This window comes from Hermetia illucens, chromosome 3 (genome assembly GCF_905115235.1).
Source record: "Hermetia illucens chromosome 3, iHerIll2.2.curated.20191125, whole genome shotgun sequence".
Taxonomy (NCBI): Eukaryota; Metazoa; Arthropoda; class Insecta; order Diptera; family Stratiomyidae; genus Hermetia; species Hermetia illucens.
Window position 1 is genome coordinate 10,062,586 of NC_051851.1, and position 20,293 is coordinate 10,082,878.

A 20,293-nucleotide genomic window follows, 5' to 3' on the forward strand; every position below is an offset into this window, starting at 1 on the left:
ATCACTATCTCGATGGCATGGTGCTCCGAGCTCGAATAACAATACCACCTAGAATCCCCTCTGACAATCAGGTGAGAGTGAACACTGAAGCCATCCACAACACAGTCCTCCGCGACACCTATAAGAGGGAAATGGATGCCGCAATAACCGCAGTCAACAGAGGACCTGGAGATGAAGCATCAACAAATGATCTTCACAACCACCTGAAGAACGTTATCATGGATACGGCCACAAACATACTTGGCCCCAGCCGCAAAAGCAGTTGGAAAGGCTGGTTTGACGATGAATGTAAGCTAGCAATGGAACGGAAGAATGCTGCGTACCGAGTAATGCGGCATTCTCCAAGGACGCGGGCACGCCCGGTGACTTATCCGTTGAGTGGAGAAGCGACTTCACAGACGGATAAAGAAAGCCTGAGAGGACCAGGCGCGGAAGTGTTACCAACAAGTCAACAAGATGAGGTCTTACACACCTCGATGCTCATCCTGCCGAGACAAAAAGGAAAATCTAGTTTCCGGCAGAATGGGCTTATTGAAGCGATGAGTTGAGTACTTTGGCGAATTGCTGAACACCCAGAACACCGGCGAGTTAGAGGTCCCGCCGACTGAAGACGACGGACAAATACTGCCACCACCAAGTATAGAACACGCAGTCCGTGTAATTCATCGGCTTAAAAATCCTGGAGCCGATAGAATTACAGCCGAATTAGTTAAATATGGAGACGACCAATTACACCAAATGGTTCACCGACTGATACTCAAGGTGTGGGACAGCGAATCAATGCCTGACCACCGGCAAAGAGGCATACATAAAAAGGGAGACATCGCGCAGTGCAGCAATTATAGAGGTATCACGTTGCTCAGTACCATCTATAAGATATCCTCCACTATCTTGCTAGCTCCGATAGCACCATACGCCCACAATATTATCGCCCCATACCAAAGAGGCGGCAAGCGATTGAAAAAGTGTTGAAATATGGACATCAGTTGCACCAGCTTTTAATCGACTTTAAGGCCGCCTATGAAAGCATAACCAGGGTAAAACTGTACTCGGCTATAGGAGAATTCGGTATCCCGACGAATTTGATAATATTGGTTAGGCTGACCCTTACCAATATGCCAGGCCAGATAAAAGCGGCGGGATCACTCTCGAGACCATTCGGCATCAACAACGTCTACGACAAGAGATGCCCTATCATGCGTCTTTTTTAGCCTGGCCCTCGAGAAAGTGATCCGTGATGCTGAGGTAAATGCTTGGGGTATGATATTCTTTAAGTGCACCCAACTACTGGCCCATGCTAAGGTATGGGCATCGTGGGAAGAACCACCCGAGACGTAGAAACTGCCTTCATCTAGATCGAGCAGACGGCGCGTGATCTTGGGCTGCACATCAATGAGGGTAAGGCAAAATATGTGGTGGTAACGTCAGCCCAAAGGCGAACCAATCAACAACTTTGAGACCGTTGATAATCACAACCGATAAAAGCTACGGCGATAACAGCTACGACGATGAACTCCACGCACGGTTGTTGGTAGCCAACAGAGCCTATTTTAGAAGACAATGATCTTGTCAGTCCTCATGTATTCCTCGGAGACTTGGGTTCTTAGCAAGAAAAATTGCCCCCAACATGCGGATGGACGATTCCGTAGCCTACATAACGACGAAATCTATTAGCGATATTAAGACCGTCTGTTTGTAAAAAAAGTCCGGCTGAACAGGTTGCTGTGGGCGGGACACCTAGTCCGTATGGATTAGTATCACTCAGCCCGGAAAGTCAAAATCTATGGCCGAAAATAAGACGAGGTAAACTCTCCCTGAGATGGAACAATGACGTAGGCTGGGACTCTATGCAGCTTTTAGGGATATCGAATTGGTGGACCTCGGCCCAAAACCAGAATGTCAGGATTTCCTTATTAAGGCAGGCCTAGACTCGATACAGGTTGTTTCGCCGTTGATGATGAAAAGCAACAGTAGTGCAATAGTGCGGTATTTCGGGAACCAGATTTTCTCTTGGCACTGCTGAGCTTAAACTCTTCTAATTTCGCAGCTGGGAAGGAGACAGTTGGAAAACTATAGTAACAGAATGAAAAAAAAATTGATTTTTTCCTTTTTTTAGAAGGGGGGGGGGGTGTAAATTCCACAGCTTGGAGTACGAACGGCATGTTGTGAAGTGCAGATCTGTGCCCCATTGATGGAGTAATATAAACTATAGGCGGTATAAAAGGAGTTTATAGTGAATTTCAACGAGGCATATCAGCAAAAACCCTACACAATCTATTGGTCACGTCGAGTATTATGCCGTTTAATAAAGAAGGCCTTTTCGAAGCGGTAGCTACGGCTTTACAAGGATCGATCTTTTGCCAAGGCTTCTAGAGACAGTTTTGATTAGTCCAACAAAGATAAAAGCCGGGGTATAAAGGGCAGCTTACCAAGTAAAGCAAGAAACACAACATAGCCGTCTGCCAAAGGAAAGAGAATTTAGATGGCATACCCTTTACTGCAAACCCAAAAATTGTAAATGCGTTACCAGATATGGGAAAATATGACAGTTTTACCAAGGATTAGCTTTGGGAGTATGCAAGGAGTACCATAGTGGTCCATATCGGCTGAACTATGGCGGATTTACAATACTCCCTGGGCAGAAGTGAGGTACTCTCTGCCCTGGACGAAGCTTGACTTGACCGCTTGGTCCAAAAAAGAGGCTCGTAAACCAAGGAAAATTGGAATACGGGTAAGTTGCTTTCCTTTTAGTCCGGTCTAACATTCAGTAAATGCGAAATTAGGATGCCTGCATTGTCCAGAAGAGATTCAACTTAATTATTATTATAAAATCATTACTGGACCAATTTTTAGGAAGTTTAGTTTGATCCTGCCGAGAAATGGGTAAGGGTTGTTGACGCATAGACGACGTCAGGCCGTAAGTAAGTTAGTCCGAGCAAAAGCAAAACAAATACATCCGGGAAAAGGTGCATTAATATCTGCACTTTGCAAGAAACCCGATAATCTGGTCCCAAAAGCTGCGACATAGAACCCGAACGCGGTAAAAATGGCTATAAACTTCCCTATTTTGGTAGCCCATACACTCACCAGGGTATTGGCATTGGCATCTCAGAAGGTTTCCGTGATACCATTGAAGCAGTCGGACGATTTGATGACCATTTGATGAAGCTCACCGTTATATCAACTGATCGCACTATTCACTTCTTTACCGCATACCCACCATAGACAGGTAGACCTGATGCCGAGAAAGATGCTTTCTAGCAACTCCTCGATGCAAAGACCTACAACGTGCCTGCTGATGACTATACATCATTGCAGGCGACCTTAGTGATCATATCGGTGAAAAAGCAGACGGAAACAGGTGCCATGGGAGGTTCGGAGAGCGCAATGAGGGTGGAGAGCGTATAATCGATTTTGCAGACATCTTGCCGTCTTGTGAATCAAGCCACCGAAAAAAACAGCGTGGGGAACGGGCTGACCCGCCGCGCATTAAACGGTGGCGATTTCGTAAGGAGAAAGAAAAGGAGAAAACATCTCACTTCCGCGATTAACAACTACTACGAATGTAGAAGAATCGGGTACCCAAATGAAAAACACGACCCATAAAGCGGCGTCTGCAACCCTCGGGGTCATCAAGTCAGGTAAGCGGTACATCAATCAAGATACTTGCCTTTGAAATAACGATGTTGAACTGAAGGTCCTTAAAAAAAACCCCCTATATCATAAGTTCTTCGACGATAAAACGTTCCCCACGTGGCAAATTTATAAGGATGCCAACCGGGAAGCAAAGAAAGCAGTCGCTGCCACCCGAACGGAACATTACAAAAAACTTTACGATAAACTGGACACTCGAGATGGCGAGAGAGATCGGTATCGACTTGCTAAAAGCAGTAACGAACGCACACTTGCATTGTTGCATTAATGACAAGAATAGTACTTTGCTTACCAACCGTCGAGCGGCAACGTAGAGAGGTGGCGATGAGGAAAACGGGGCGGCAAACCTGTCCGCCAAATCAAAACCAAGTGGCCGAGGAGAACCTCCATAATGGTGGCACCGGAAGACGCTGTACTCACTTTAGTTTGCCGGCCGTGATGCAGTAGGCGAATGCTACAAAGGCCTAATTAGGGCGATCAGACCCGAGTCTGCACGGGGACTCATCTGAAGTGGCAAATTGGTCACGAAACCTTACCAGGGGTATACTGGTACCATGGGAACCGAGATAGCCCCTGAATTCACATGCTTCAGGAGAATTCCTGTTGTATGTGCATTCAGCTCGGTTGTTACGGTTGGTCCCCTAGTGGGAGCCGCATGGAGGTTGTGGTTGTGCTCAAGCGAGAAGAGACCTTCGGGCCTCAATGTGATGTTGCGTTTCAAAAGGGATGCGGTATTCCTTAGTTGGGTAGAGAAATAGGTAGTTCTTGCATTCACCAGTATGAATGCTATGCCATACAGTTGGTATAGACTGGTACTCTTATTCTTGTCGCAGCGGGGCTCTGATTGTGGTAAGAAGACCGTTCGCTTAAGTCCCCGAGACAGGTACACACATAGGAAGGAAAGGAGGAAAGCAATAGAATGTGATGACATGGCATCTGAACTCTAGAAAGCGAAAAGCTGGGACCCAACAATTTAGCTCAGTGAATTCTTTAATCGGGTTATTCACATTTGGCCATGTGCCGCACGAACTCATCTGGTATACTCTTCGACAGCACTTAGTGCCAGAAGAACTAGTGCGCTGGGTTCCATTGCTCTACCACGATTCGAAAAGTAACGTTCGAAGTGTAGCGGGTGTATCAAAACCGCTTCGTGTCCCTCTTGGTTTTCATTCCTCTCTTTGTTTTTATTATGGACACTGCAACACGGGACGTCCAACGTCCAGCGCCCTATGCCTCACGACTGCATCCAGATTGCATCCTATGCCTCACGACTGCATCCAGATTTAGAATTTGATAGAACCAAATGGCGAAACCGATCACGACGAGCGGATCCCGCTTGTGAAGGGGACAAAGGCTAAAGAAAATGAAAAAGGAGGAGTCATATGTACCAGTAAGGCCAAAGTCCCCAGTCTGGCGGGTCGTGACCCTCTTTCAATTTGTATTATTGAACAGGGCATAAAATACGTTGGTGAATTTGTATATCTGCATACCCTCTCCCCTCTGCTGAAGGCGGTACAGAACTTGATACCGTTCAAATTAAGTGGAAAGTAACCACCGCTGTTATTCGAACGTTTCAAGTTTGCATCTACTCATGTCAGAATCCCGCTTTCGGAGTATTCTTACTTGAAACAAAAACAAATGAAGAACGTCACTACCATATAGGTCAAATTTCAGTAGTGGTCATACATAAGGATAGGACAGCAGCATCTTTGTAGGTTCTCCAATGAAACCACCTATCGCAGGTTGGCAGACGAGTAGGTTGTTCTAGAGCTGTGTGTCGCAGAATGGTGGATGAAGAATGTAAGCGTCTCGGAAAATTATGAAAAACTGACTGGGAGGTTGGGCGACGATAGAAGCATCGTAAAAATTAAATTCTTAGTTTGGATAAATTCTTTTTAGAAATTTCGGAGTCATCAATCAGACAAACTAGACAGCAAATGCGGCACAATGCCGATCTGGCTAATATTTATTTTCCTCCCACTTCAAAAATTACGATGGGCCAGGCACATCGAATTAATGTCGGATACAATAATATCTAAGAGAGTTAAAAGGTATCCAAAGAAGAGGTACACTTCAGTTGTCTATGAGGAAGGTCGCGAGTACGTGCTGAAGGACGTGGTCAAAGGATCAAGTATATTGAAAGCGATAACGCAGGGTGGCTAAGGACCGCTTCATCGAGTCTATCCAAAACTTATGGGGTGAAAGGGTAGCTTACCAACGAAAACAACAAGTACCACAAAGTCTTCTGACAGAGAAAAGAGAATCTAGGTAACCTAGCCTTTGCTAGAAGCGCAAAATTTGGAAATACATTAACGACAGTGGGCGAAAAAGACAGTTTCGCTTGGGTTTTGCTTTGATAGGGTTCGCAGAATACCATTTGGGCCCGTATCACCATCTTCCTAAGCAGAAAGTTTAGCTCAAACCTAAAGTACGGCAGGTTTAGGCTGCTTAAAGGACAGAAGTGAGGCAGCGTTTGATAAGTTGAAGAAACCTTTTTTTTGATAGATTTGTGTGCAAGGTCCAAAAAGAGTGGTTCGTGGACCAAAAAAATTGGGAGTAAGTTGTTTCCCATTTGGCCAAATAGATACGGACTTAGGATTGCTCAAGGAATATTTTGAAAAATGGGGGGACTAGATTTCCTAGGAGAGATTCACCTTGTGTTGTCTTAATTATTAAAAACATTACTGGACAAACTTTTGGGAAATTTGGTTTTTTACAAGTTAAATAGTGAGTTAAAAATAAATCCATACTGACAAAAGCAAATCTAAAGCCATTCACTTTCTGGATCTAGAATTCTTGGAGATAACAAACTCCATTAATTTTAAAAATTATAATTTCAAAATTCAAAAATATCGTTAACTCATGAAAACAAATTAAGACATAATTCACTAGTGAACCTGAATAAGTTGATAAATTGTTTAAATACATAATTTTTGATTAATTTAATTTAAAAACTATTTTCCGACAGGTGTACTTTCACCTTTCATCAAGCACTCATCTTCCTCTCATATTTCATGTAGCAAATTATTCAAAGAGTTCCCATATCAGTTTCATCGCATTCTGAAATATATCATGTGTGAACGCATAGCCATTTTCCACTCCACTCATATTGTCCAATTTGTCACTTAATAATTTTCCATAATTTTCCATTATCTACCCTTACACTTACACAAAAACATAAACTCGGAAAACTTTGCTCGTTTTATAATTTCTCTTCATAGAGTGAAAGCAGAATCAATTCGAAAGCACTGAGCCACTGAACACTGATCTATGTAAGTGTGATATCGCGAAAATGGAAAAAAGAATTTTCCGAAAATTAAAAACGAACCAACGGAACGACCAAACGACTGCCAGTGATTTCCACGTTTCTCGCGATTTCCATGTAGTTGTGTTCATGAATTAAACCTTAATGTCGGCACACGGAAAGCGGAAAATAATGAATGAACAGACACATAATGAACGAACTGGAATCCTTGGGCAAAAAAATTAATATTACAGGAAAATTATCTGTAATTTCCGGGCTATGGGAGAGAAAGTATCGGCTGGAGAGTCCTTTATTTCCCAGCAGGCCGTTGTGAAACTTTCTCCTTGGGGCGATGTGTAATTATTCATTTGCAACCGATAAGCCAAGACTATCTTTTTATTATAAATAGCATTTACATTGGCAACCAAAATACCCACGCAGCTTCGACACTGGGACGACTTAGGCGATAGTTGCAGATTCGATTAAGCGAAAGCCTTTTACATTCGTGCAAATAAAGATAAAACTAAAAGTGAATAGATGCGTTTAAATAAATCGTTTTTGTTTAAACCACCATCCACTTCTCACGGCATACGATTGCACGTTGTATTCTCACGAACGCGACGTATCAACTGATTGAAAATTGTACAGTGATCGCCGGCGCAACCGTAAATTGCCGAATTTTCAATTTTCCTTCTACGCCTCTGACTTTCCCCTTTATGCTTGCCTCCTTTTCCACAAAATTTCACCGAAGACAACGGAACCCGATGGATATGCCACACACGAAAACTCAACGACGTAACCGTTCGCGTTACGTATCGTCCTGCGATACTACTGAACGGCAAATGTCTTCCTATTCGAGGCATTCATATCCTTTTCGGAGGACGAAGCGACCGCCCCACATATCTCACCTTATTGCTGTACCATTATGCCGAGGATGAGGTGAAAAATTCTGTGACTGGAATGGGATGGTTTGTATCCAGCGCAGGCCGGGACGAAGGTGGGAAGTTCAGGCTGATATGATTTTGATGGAAGCTATAAAAAGGAAAAGTGCTGGCCATAGATAACGGCGGCACCAGTGCATTAGAGGATATCCCACACAAGGACTAATGGTGGAGTGAAAGGCGCTTGATGGAGCACGATGTTTCGTCCGTTGGAAGAAGTGGAGATGGTAGTCAGGAGCTTTCACCATAGCCGGGATACGCGGGCCAAGGAGCTGGCAGGTGTGGTGAAATGAGAGAAATTTGGGGAGGAGCAGAGCTTTCGTCATTGGAAATCATGCAACTATTCCAATGTACAGGATGTTCGTGAATCCCCAGGACATTTCATTTTGAGACCTGCAGCTGATGAAATGAATGCAAAGCTAAGAAAGGTAGAGAATCATTCATTTCATTTTTAGGTTTACTCTTGAGGCAACCAAATAAGGACACCGTCAACGAACTACTATCATCTGAACATACCAAGCTTAATAATCCCGGTTAATTTTGATGGTAGACGTTAGAATTCAAATAGGCAACAGCTCGCAAATGTTTAAAATCATTTCTTCACCGGTCCATGACTTCAATAATTCCTGGAGACCTACCACCCCCATAACGGTTCCTAATGTCCCAAGAGTCAAGCTGTAATCCTTGTTAACTTTGGAGGCATCTACCCATATACATCTGCATAGATTTAGATTGAGAAGGGGCGAATATTTTGATGAAGACAGTTGTCATTCTGATACCGCAATTATTATGCTAATTGAGCTATCTGACCATCTGAATACTATGAAACGTCAGTCTGTCTTTTCGTTTTTTTAATTAAGGAGAAATCTGTGTGTGACATTTTTACTTGCCAAATTATATCACGGGGCGGAGTCAGCTGGAGTTGATCGCAACTCAATCCTCTTGACGTGCTGCCATTTTCGGCACCATAGTTTCTGATACCAGCGCCTCTTCTAGAATCTCTTCTAGATTTCGGATTCATTTTTCTCAAATATACAAATTGAAAAACAAGTCGGGAAACCGGAAGCTGAGTTGAGTAGTTTCTGAGAATGGCTCCGTTAAAGAAATCATCACTTTGCACCCCTCCCACTCCCCGCCTTTTTAACAAATCTCAAAACTAAGACCGAAAACTAATCGAGACCTTTCATTTGATACCCCACATGACTATATTTGGTGAAAAAAAATTTTACACCCCCCTTTTACACGTATGGGGACCCCCCCTAAATCTCAACGCAGGAAGATATTACTCACTGCCTGTCTGGGCGTCCACAGTTCCCACCTTCTCACCAAATTTTGTGTCAATCGGTATAGCCGTTTCTCAGAAAAGTGCCTGTGACAGACAGACAGACAGACGGGGGGTCAGGCTTAGTTGTAGACCTGACTTTTGTCAGCCCTTCGCTGGTGCGTGGTATGTCCTGGAGCGTCAGCGAACGCTACACTCACAGCGATCACCAGGCAATCTTCTTTGAGACATGTGTCGAGCCTCAGACCAAAGAGCTATCATGCCCGAAACCGAAAAAGATTTCAGGCTGGTCTGCAAAATCTTTGGATGAGCAGACCTTCATAGAGGTGTGGTTAGATCAACCTGATAAAGCAGGCGCTTCTACGGAAAGAGCCGTCCATCTGGCTCAATGCATCGCCAAAGCATGTGACGCGTCCATGCCTAGGAGGTGCTCATTCCCCCGTAGAAGACCAAACTACTGGTGGAATGATGAACTGGCCGGTCTTCGATCAGCCTGCCACCGAGCCAGAAGAGCGGCTCAGAGGGCGGTAGGTAAAGTCGATCAAGGGCAGAGAGAGTGTGCCTACAAGGGAGCCCGCAAAACCCTCAAGCTCGCCATCTAGCGAAGCAAGAGGAAATACTTTAAGGAGCTCTGCTCAGAAGCGGACGTAAATCCGTGAGGGAGAGCTTATGGAATCGTGATGGGACGATTTAGAGGTCGTTCGTCTTCGCAGATCACGTGCCCCACCCTCTTGCTGAAAATCATCCAGGGGCTATTCCCCCCGCAAGAGGAAAGCATCGACACATTCCAACCACCTCTGAATGTGACGACAATTCCGCCAGTCACCAGAGACGAGCTGCTGGACATCTGCGGTAGGATAGGAAACAATAAAGCGCCGGGCCTGGACAGAGTACCGAATAAGGCCTTAAGCTTGCCGTGAAATCCAGGCCGGACATGTTCGTTGAGTTGTTCGAAGCGTGCATGTCCGAGGGAATATTTCCAGCGGCATGGAAGCGACAGAAGTTGGTACTTCTGCCTAAGACTGGTAAACCTCCAGGTGAACCATCATCATACCGACCCATATGTCTTTCGGACACTGTGGGGAAAATGTTAGAGCGAGTAATCTATAATAGATTACTACTGGTTGTTGAGAGCCGAGGCGGCCTTTCAAATCGGGAGTATGGGTTCCGAAAAGCCAGATCAACCATTGATGCCATCAAATTGGTTACTGGCTTGGCCGAAGATCCAATCCACGGAAAGGGTATTACCAGCAAATATTGCGTGGTAGTAACCCTGGATGTGAAAAATGCATTCAATTCGGCCAATTGGAATCTAATACGCAAATCCCTAGCGAGGGTTGGTATTCCCGCCTATCTCGCTACTATCGTCGATAGTTATTTAACTGAAAGGAGGCTCTGGTATGACACCGATGACGGACCTCAGAAGTACGTTGTTTCCGCGGGTGTCCCGCAGGGCTCCGTATTGGGCCCACTACTGTGGAACATCATGTACAACGATGTACTTAATCTTCCCCTTCCGGAGGAAGTCACAGTGGTGGGTTACGCTGACGACATAGCACTGGTTGTGGTCGCAAAGCATCTCGAAAATGCTGAGTTATACTCAAGCGAGGCAATCAGTGCTGTAAAATGCTGGTTGGAGAGCTCTGGTTTGACGCTTGCGGAGGAAAAAACAGAAGCGGTCCTCATCACGAAGCGCCGGAAGAGAAATTACGCCTGTGTTAGAATCGGGAATCATATCATCACTTCCAAGCCGACCATCAAATACTTGGGGGTGGTGATAGACAGGAAGCTCAGCTATAAGCAACACGTACAGTATGTTTGTGATAAATCATCCACTGCCAGTATGGCCCTGGCGAGGATGACGCCAAACGTGGGAGGGCCACGGCATCCCTCTAGGTTGCTTATAGCCAGGGTGGTGACCTCAATCATGCTCTATGCGACCCCAGTTTGGAGCGAGGCGTTGCGGATGTCAGTTAATACTAGCAAACTGGATACAGTCTACAGGAGGACAGCTCTGAGGGTATGCTCTGCCTTCAGGACTGTCTCAGATGATGGAGCATTCGTCATCTCTGGAATGATGCCGATTGACATCTTGGTAGTTAAGATGGCGAATATATACCATGCGAAGCCAATCTCTCCCTTATTGCAGACGAACAATGCTGAGAGGGCGAGATCCATAAATAGATGGCAAGAGCGATGGGAACGCTCGGGAAAGGGACGATGGACTCACAGGCTCATTCCTGCCATCAAGGAGTGGTTGGAGGGACGACGCGGTGAGATTAATTATAATCTTACCCAGTTTCTCACGGGACATGGAGGATATCTCCAATACCTTCACAGGTTTAAATTGGAGACCTCATCCGACTGTCCAAATTGCGATGGAGTTCCAGAGGACCCAGAGCATATATTCTTCCATTGTCCGAGATTTGTGGAAGAAAGGAGGAATCTATAGGAGACTCTAGGAGAGGTCCTGGTACCAGAAAATCTGGTGCCGAAAATGCTAGCACATCAGGAGAATTGGGATGCGGTCAACTCCATGATCGCATCTATTCAAGATAAATTGCGAAAGGCAGAGGACAGGAGAAAAGCGCGGTCACGTGAGCCGCGTATAGAAGAAATGGGATTAAGCTAGAGTGAGCTGACTCCGCCCCGTGATGTAATACCTTATGGTGGTTCCGCGGGGCAGGGAGGGGGTCGGGGGGTGGTTTTAGTGGGTAAAAATCCCACACGCTGGTGTGTCCAGACCAGTGTCTTTTGAAGATTTCCACCTCCTCAAAAAAAAAAAAGGACAGACAGACGGACAGACAGACAGACGGACAGACAGACAGACAGACATTGAACCGATTTTAATAAGGTTTTATTTTACAAACAAAACCTTAAAAACGTTTTTTAATTTTTACGTTTATTTAAACCTCCTGCCATGATTGTCTCCTCGAAAATCTTCTTCTTCTTGCCATTCTGACATCTCTCACCCTGGTATCCTGTCAAACCGACAGCTGTTTCCATGGCCGTTCAATGCGTCAGCAAAGGCGCTTTCTTTGAAGCAGCCGCCGGCTCTTTGAAAGCCTTCACCATCGACAAGGGCACCCACTTGGGCCCGCCTCGGACGCCGAGCTTGAACGGGCGTTCGCCTCATTTCAGAACTCTGAACGGACCCTCGTATGGTGCCTCCGAGGAGCATCCACCCGAATGAGGACCTGTGAACACGTCTCGAGGTCCCCGGGAGTGTTGACCTTCGTTGTCGCATATCGGGAAGAGGAAGTCAGTCGCAGCTTGTAAACCGCGTCCCTGAGCAGACGCAGCATTTCAGATTCGCCTATTCCTATTCTGATGTCCAGCACAGAGCCGGTGGGGAAGTGCCAATTCTCTCCGTACACCTTCTCCACAGGGCTGCCCCCAAACTCCTCTCGTGGAAGTGTACGGAGGCCGAGGAGGACGAAAGGTCAAACCCGCGACCACGACGGATCGCCGCGAGCCATTAAGGTGGCCTTCAGCGTCTAGTACCAATGTTCCACTATGCCACTGGACTGTGTATGGTATGCAATCTTCCTGGTCCGTGGTAATAACAGCTGGAACACCAAAGCGCGGAAACCACCCTCGACAGACAGCGTTCGCCAATGATTGTGCCGTAATGTCAGACAGAGGTATTGTTTCAAGCCACCGCGTAAACCTGTCGATGATTGTGAGGCAAGACTTGAATCCATGCGAGCCTCGCAACGAGCCAATGATATCGAAGGGGATAGTGCGCTTGGTCGACCTAGGGAATACACCTACTTCTTTTCGAACGCGATGCATTTTCTGGCCCAAGACTTTACGTCCTCGTTCATGGACGGCCAGAAGTATTTACCAGTGACTAAACGATTGGCGGTTCTGATGTCTGGATGCGCTAGATCGTGTATTGCTTTAAATACCTCTCGAAAATCGGCCAGAATGAATGGCGTGTTTCCCTTATCTAAGGTCTCGCAAAGTAAATAAGAAGTTGAGCCGAAAATAGGAAACTCCTTGAATTTGTATTTTGAGTTTGCCTTCTGGTTCTGCGTCATCTTCTTGTGTCCTGTGACCTCCGAGATTCGAGAAAAAGCGTCTGCAACCACATTGTCTTTCCAGATACGTGTTGAAAATCAGAAGTGAACTAATTGATATAACTTAAGTGCCGAAGTTGGCGAGGAAATGCTTTGTCGGGCTTTTATCTTAGTGGGAAAGTATGGGTCTTGCGGTCCATGAGCACGATGAACGGCCTGGCCAGAGGAGAGAAACGGAACTATTTTATGACAAGGTACGTAGGGAATAGCTCACGTTCATAGACGCTGTAATTGCGTTGAGCTGGGTTGATCTGTTTCCAAAGAAACTCAATGGTTGCCAGATTTGATTCGCCCGTTGATGAAGAGCGACGCCTGCCGCTTTCTCTGAGGCATCGACGAACACAGCTAGGGGCATCGACGAACAGAGCTAGAGGTGAGGAAATGCCAGCTGTAGTGCATTAACAAGCTATTATTTGACCGACTGAAGCGCATGGACGGCCTCAGCAGGCCACGCAACCTCGCGGGAGTCTTTAGTTTTGGGCCCAGACAAGTAGGCGTTAAGGATCGCTTGGTGATGACCTGCCCAAGAACTTTCGCAGATCCTCTACCGTACTTGGTAGGGGAAAACTTTTTTCCGCCCCAAACCTTGTCTGGATAAGGTTGGACACAGTCAGGGGTTATCAAGTGGCCGAGAAATTTTACCTGGTTCTGGAGGAATCTACATTTCTCAACGTTTCGGACAAGCCCGGCCTCAAGCAGACGTTGAAAAATGCACTCCAAATGTTCCAAGTGCTCAGATTCTGAAGAGGAAGCGACCAAATGATGTTTTGTAAACGAAACGGAAGTTCACGATTCGTGGCCGCCATTCGCCGTTTGACTTAAGAACCAATCGAAGTGTAGAGGATCAACAGCTATCGGAAAGTCTGCAAATACCCTGTTTCATCAAGTCTTCAAATTCTTTCTTCGCAATAACAAGCTTCTTGGGTGAAAGTGGACGCACCTTTCAGAAGACTGTAGAGCCGTGGTGTCGATAGTTTCTGGGGAGTGCGCGAATGCGGTGGTCAGCGACATGAAAATTATCAAAAAAGTGTCATTTTTGCAGGTAGAAATTTTCCCTGGCAACTGTAATGAAGTTGTGGGATCTATCAAAGCATGGTTCTGCAAGTACATCAGCAGTCCATAATGACACGGAAAGTCAGCACCTAATATGGGGATGCTAATCTCCTTCAGAACGAAACGATACGAAAACGTTCGGAGTAGTCCGAGACTCACGCCCACCTGCCTATAGCCATTGGTGCGGATGAAGGAAGAGTTCGCGATAGCTAGTCGTAAGTTTTACGGAATTAGGGTGTTCGGACGGGGTACAGGAAGAACCCATACCTCAGCGCCTGTATCGACCAAGAAGCAACTTCTGCTTAGAATGTCAAAGATTGTAAGAGGCGCCGTGATACTGCCGCCAGAAGCAACCGGTCCCAATCCCGGTTGTGAAAGGAAGATGGATGGATAGCTTCAGTCCGCACAGTCTTAGGAGTAGGTGGGGAAGGTACAGGAATTTTGCAGTCTTGCAGATTACTCGCTGAGGTAACTATCACCAAACCTGGCAGTTAGGGATAAAATGCATTACCAAAAATGAGGAAAAGGAGAATTTTAAGGTCCGGTACGGATAACCGGCGAGAGTTGTCTGACTTGTTGACTGGGTCGAGCTCCCGTAATAGCACGGCGTAGAAACCACTAATCGTGGGTCGGTTCGACGTCTAGGCGCCACGACGACCAGGAGCATAGCTCCGCCTGCTGCAGTTGCTTCACCACAATCTGTGGCGACCACTTCCGCAGGTTCGCATAGGCAGCAGATGAAGTGGACTGAAGAAATGAACCTCTTCATCATCCGCTCCTACTATGAAATAACAGCGGCGGTGGGTACAACACCTTACCGCCCTCGTTGCACCACAGATTCGTCGAGCGTTTTCCGCAATTCGCGCACGGCCATCATCAGGGAGCGTGTTCGACTTGAGGTCACCGTGGAAACTAGTTACCTAGAGTCGATAGGGGCATAGGCGGCAGATCAACAGCACCACCCTGCACTGCAGGCAACATTTTCAGTACTCGCCGATACACTCTTCTCCACCTACCAGCTAAGGTTTCCGCTGAGATTCGGAACGAATTCTAAAGAGCGTGAATAGAATTCTCGGAAATGGATCCTTTGCATAGACCAGGTATTCCCAGGCTCTATGCATCTACAGCAACTTCGAGAATTCTATCTCAAATCAATGATGAGATTGCATCTCGACTGTATGCTAATTTGTCGCTACTGAAACTACAGTCACTTGCAGTTACGACTGTCAGATTGCCCGCTTTCGCGTTATTGGTTTCAGTGACCAAAAAGATCCACCATGGAAAATTTGTCTGGAACGTCGGCGTGACACACTAAGGCAGGACATTGCTAGATTGATTCAGATCAGTACTGGCAATGCCAGCAGACAGTTGAGAAATAAAGTGCAGAGGCTTTACGGAAACTATGTCATCCCCAGTGAGACACCCTTAGTTGAAATTCTGGTCACACTAAAGCAAAAACTGTAGTTTGTAGGAAGCCACTTGTCTATCAATTTTAGGCTGGAGTACAAATAGCAGACAAATGTCTAAATTCCCCGAGGAGATGATGTGCTGAGAGAATCTGCACCTCCCCGCCGCCATCACAGCAGGGTTAGGCGACTCTGGAATGCTGCGTCTGCTTAGGGACGCGGTTTCGAAGATGCCGCCAACTGCACCGTCCCGACACTCGACATCGGAGGTCAATACCCCCAGGGGTCTAGAAGCATGTAGACAGGCCCTCCTTAGGGTGGACACTCCTAGACGGCCGCTGCAACCACTATACGAGGGCCCTTTAGAGTTCTGCAACAAGGCGGGGCATTCGTTCAAGCTTGACGTCCAAGGCGAGCCCAAGTGGGTCTCCTTGTCAAGGGTTGCGCGGTTTCAGCTGGGGGCGGAGTGATGTAGCGGCACATCGGTGGCGCGAACCTGAATGCCATCGCGAATTCGCCTCTGCCGCTGCATTGTTGCCTTAGGAGTAAAGACCCTATCTTTGTATTTACAGGAAGAAACCCGCGTTTGAGGAGGAACAACGATATATTGCCTGTTTTTGACTCCTGGTTGGATATTGGATAAACGTCGGGCCATTTATCGTATTCGCGGTCCTTTTGGAGATATACATTGCAAGCAAGTTTTGATCCATTCGGCCACGGACTGTTGCACCCAACCCAGTAAATTCGACGCTTAATTTTCTCAACGGTTTTCGTTATACCCAGGTATCCATCGCTTATTCCATTGTAATATTCCTTAATGATTTCATTTATTTTCGCCTTTCAGACCGATGATAAGTGTTCCCATCCTCGCTTTCCCAGACCCGATAAGGACATCCGTCTTCTAACTGGCGGTACTGCCATTGAGCCCAATAAGTCTTTGTGGTTGGACTTTCATTTGAAATTTCTTCCCAGCTAGGCCCCTGGTTGATCTCCTTAAACTCTATTATTATAGCTAGATTAGTATCACCTGTCTGATCCCCCTCGGACACAACCTTTTCGTGGTGGGGGATCCTATAGTAGTTTACTGCTACACTAAGGGTGTCCAAAATATGAATATGGAAACGAAGGATATAAACTCTCCAAGTGGTAAGAAGTCACAGACTTAGAATCAACCCACGACCATAAGCAATCAAATCGCGGCCGAGGCTCGGATTTTGGAGGCACCACCACATTCAGACCCCTCTATAGACAAATCTGCAGAAGGCATGCTTTCCGACTCAGTGGAAAGCTTGAATTTAAGGCCTAGGGCAAAGTTATCCAGAAAGGAAAGCACGGTAACTCTCAACTTGGGTGAAACTGAAAACCCGAGTAAGGCCAACCAGTCCGCGTTACTACCGCCCAAACCCGCCCAAGTGGAAGGTTCAGCAGAAGGGAACTTCGGCCGCCAAGGAGGGGAGACTACAGGCTGAATCCAGCCTGTTAGAACCTTCTCCTTCACCCTTACCGGGAAGAGCGGAAGAACGGGAAGCTGGTAAGGTGGACGCTACTGGTTTAACGCCGGTATATGGAAATGGACCTAAGCGGCCCGAACACCGTGGAAAGGCCCCAAGCCGGCGGAGGAAGAGGGCAGTGCGAATGAAAATGAAGCACCTTGGGAATGAGGGCATGGACGTGACTGTATCAATATGTGCGGTAACATCCAAAGAAATCGGACACAAGGAAGTGGACTCTCCGGTGGAAGGTGGGGATAAACTGGAAACCCCTGTGAGATCTACACTGGATGCACCAGACTCTACTATCAGCTGTATTGCGCGCAAGAAGCATAAGACCAACACATCTGTTGTGGTCAACGCCAACCCGTGTCGTGGGGATTAGGAGCTGATCAAATCAGAAGGAGAAATTTCAGTAAAGCTGGTCCTTCCCATAGGAGTACAGACACGAAGGCGGGAAGGAAGAGGAAGTATGCGCAAGCTGCAACCTTTGTTCTGGGGGGGGAGTTGGAGTTGGGAGTGGGAGTTTCCTCCAAGGATGGGAAAATGTTAGGGGGACAATTTACCATCCTCCGAGAATGTCTGTGGAAAAAAATGCTGGAGCCTGGAAGGAAGGAAGGTTTCAGCTTGGTATTTGAACTGAACCGAAAGAGTCTGAATTTGCTCAGGGGAAGTCACCATATGGTGCTCCACTTTTTCCTAGATAGATTAAAATTCAATCATTTCAGGAAACTGTGGAACGTCATCTCCATTTTGAGAGCGAAGAATAATGATGGTCTTCGACTCACACAATACAGAGCATTGTAGCATCTTCGGTGCGCTCTGCCACAATGGAGCTGCGCGCGGAGGATAATGCATACAGTTGAGGAACCGCCGTATGGGGGTTCGCACTGGTGAAGGGACTACCACTTTGAAGCTCAGACCCTCTACCAGACGTAGTCATCACACATTAGGCTCCATATTGCGAAATTCTCAATATTAATGGAGACATAATCGTTTAAAAATTTTCCCAAGATTCTTGGAAATTCCTACCTGCTAGTAACTTCTCCTACACCTTCCAAGGAACAGGCGGAAGAAAGGGAAGCCAGAAACGTGAACAGAACGGACTTGATGGCATTTTGAGTGATTGAATCTATGCAAACCAGACACCGCAAATCAGTCAAGGTGCTAAGTGGAAAATAAACGAATTCTCTGCGGGATGAGATGAGATTTTTCATGGATGAAGGCATGGGGACTGCAGTACCTCCAAGTGCAGCTTTTCTCAGAGAAATCAAACACGAAGGGATCGAGTCTCTGGCGGTACGGTGTGGAGGAAACCTCGCCACACGCGGACCGCGGCATACGCTTCTGTTTTCCATAACACATTAGACTAAGTTTATGTCGAAAAGCATAAATATTGGTCAAATCAACCTGCAGCATGCCAAAGCGTTCTCCTATCTGTTTGCGGCGAGGCTGACAAAGCTGCAGGACTTCCCCGACATTTTTCTGGTGCAAGTGCCGTGGGTTTAGTTTAACAGAATCTGTGGCATTGGATCAATAAAGGGGGTTAGGATCTTCCACGATGAAAAATCCACAAGACCGAGAGCTTGCGTCCTGGTGTCAAGAAGATTAGAGGCAACCGTGCTGAGGCAGTTCTGTTCCCAAGACTTACGGTCACCGTACAATATCAAATAAATGGCGAGAGGAAAAACATCGTAATTGCTTCCGCTTATTTACCCTACGATTCTTTGTATTCTCCACCGACGCAAGAACCTAGGGATCTGGTAGCGTATGCAGAATCAAGTGACCTTGAACTCTTAATAGGTTGCGATGCGAATGCTCAACATATTTGTTGGGGCAATAGCAAATGCAACCCAAGAGGAGAGAAACTATTTGATTTCATCACTTCAGCTGGTCTTATGACTGCAAACGTAGGGTGCGTCCCTACGTTCGTGGGGCCAAGAAAAACTGAAGTAATTGACCTAACAATTTGTACCCCAAAATTGTTAGAGTTGATTACACACTGGCGAGTGCTAGACGGGGTCTCACTGTTACCGATACCGATACCTAGAATTCAATCTGACTATTACGGGCGAACAGTCTTCAGTACAAAGACGAAACCATAGGAAAACGGATTGGACAAAGTGCAATGAACTTATTGGCAATAAAGTACAATTCCCTAGGCGACTAAGGCCTCCTTTTGCTCTGTAAGATGAATTAAAAACTCCGAGCTGCAAACTTTTAGAGTGCTATGAAGAGGCTTGTCCTATTTCCCGAGACCAAAGCGATAAAATGGTTCCTCGGTGGAACCGGAGACTGCGAAAACTCAGGAAATCAACCAGGCGACTTTTGAACCCGGTTTGCAAAAGTAATATGAAAGAAAACCGGTTAAATTTCAGGAAGTCACAGCGTAAATATAAGAGGCTCGTTAGGTGTTCAAAACCAGACTCCTTTAGAGCGTACTGTGAGGAACTGGAAGGCGGAAAAGAGACATCAAGGCTATGCAGAGCCCTTAAAAAGGATGAGTCGACCAAGTTGGACTCTCTTAGAAAACCGAGAGAGAGCCATAGAGAGCGTTGGCCAACTATAAAAGAGAATGAACGGCAATTTTAAGCCTAACGTTATCCTAGGCTTTGCTGATTTTAGCGATGCACGAATTGAGAAAGTCCCTGGAGAATTGGTCGTTGCATACAATGAGATGGAAGCCACGGACGTCCTGGGAGGAGAGGATCAATTTCCCTGTTCCATTTTGCCATCCAAAAGATTTTCGCTTACCATATCCGATAGTCTGGCCTCGACACTGGTCCTCACCTCCGGTACCAGTTTGGCTCTAGCTGAATTACGAGCCACATCGCTGAAATATTATAGTTTCGAAGTGGGCCGGCTGTTGTTGTTTACCTGTTTACAGAAGTTGCTTGGCATCAGGGGCCTTGTACACGCTGCTCCTCATTTTGAGATTGATTCCCATTGAAAATGGCGGGCTTCGCTTCCGACTGGTTTCCTTGGTGTTCATTGATGCATTCTTCCACAATCACCTGATATTTCGAGAGGTTCTTTTCATCTCGCTTGTCGGCGATATCAGCCTACTTATTCCTCGCAATCTTGCTCCGAATTTTTAACACCTTCTGGTAATGGCTCTTGAGCAGGACTCCAGTAGACCTT

At 46.3% G+C, this 20,293-nt stretch overlaps 2 protein-coding genes across 10 annotated transcripts in view; both read right to left on the minus strand.

Annotated features, from left to right (window-relative positions):
- The window catches only part of LOC119651141, a 66,150-nt gene extending 58,562 nt beyond the window's left edge, over positions 1–7,588 (minus strand). The window contains exon 1 of one of the 3 annotated variants that reach the window (XM_038054541.1): positions 7,336–7,588. The gene's annotated coding sequence lies outside the window, so the exon portion shown is untranslated. Of the gene's footprint in view, positions 1–6,823 lie in introns of all 3 variants that reach the window. The other 2 variants (XM_038054540.1, XM_038054539.1) reach the window with 2 other exon arrangements.
- LOC119651139 (dorsal-ventral patterning tolloid-like protein 1) overlaps positions 1–20,293 on the minus strand; it is a 729,793-nt gene that overhangs the window by 409,858 nt on the left and 299,642 nt on the right. The gene's annotated exons all lie outside the window — the stretch shown is intronic.